We start from the raw sequence: 322 nt of genomic DNA, 5'->3' as shown, positions 1-322 counted from the left end.
AGGCAATGGGGGGGGCGGTGGGCCTGGATGTACTGTGTGGCAATATAGAGGTGCTGTGGGGCTGGGAGGCAATGGGGGTGTGTGCTGTGGCCCTGGGGCTGCTATGGGGTTGGGGAGGCAAGCGGGCGGGATGCTGTGGGCTTGGAGGGGCTGGGGGTGCTGTGAGGCTGAGGATCCCGGGTGTTGGGCTGGGTGCAGTGGGACTGAGGGCTTTTTGCTGTTGATATGGGCAGCCTTTGCGTGATGGGGCTGGGTGCTGCTGGGAGCTGGGCGTTGTGGAGCTGGGAGCCACTGGAGGGTGCCACAGGGCCGCGCCCGGGTG

Source organism: Phaethon lepturus, unplaced genomic scaffold (assembly GCF_000687285.1).
Source record: "Phaethon lepturus isolate BGI_N335 unplaced genomic scaffold, ASM68728v1 scaffold32636, whole genome shotgun sequence".
NCBI lineage: Eukaryota > Metazoa > Chordata > Aves > Phaethontiformes > Phaethontidae > Phaethon > Phaethon lepturus.
This window is presented reverse-complemented; position numbering follows the sequence as displayed.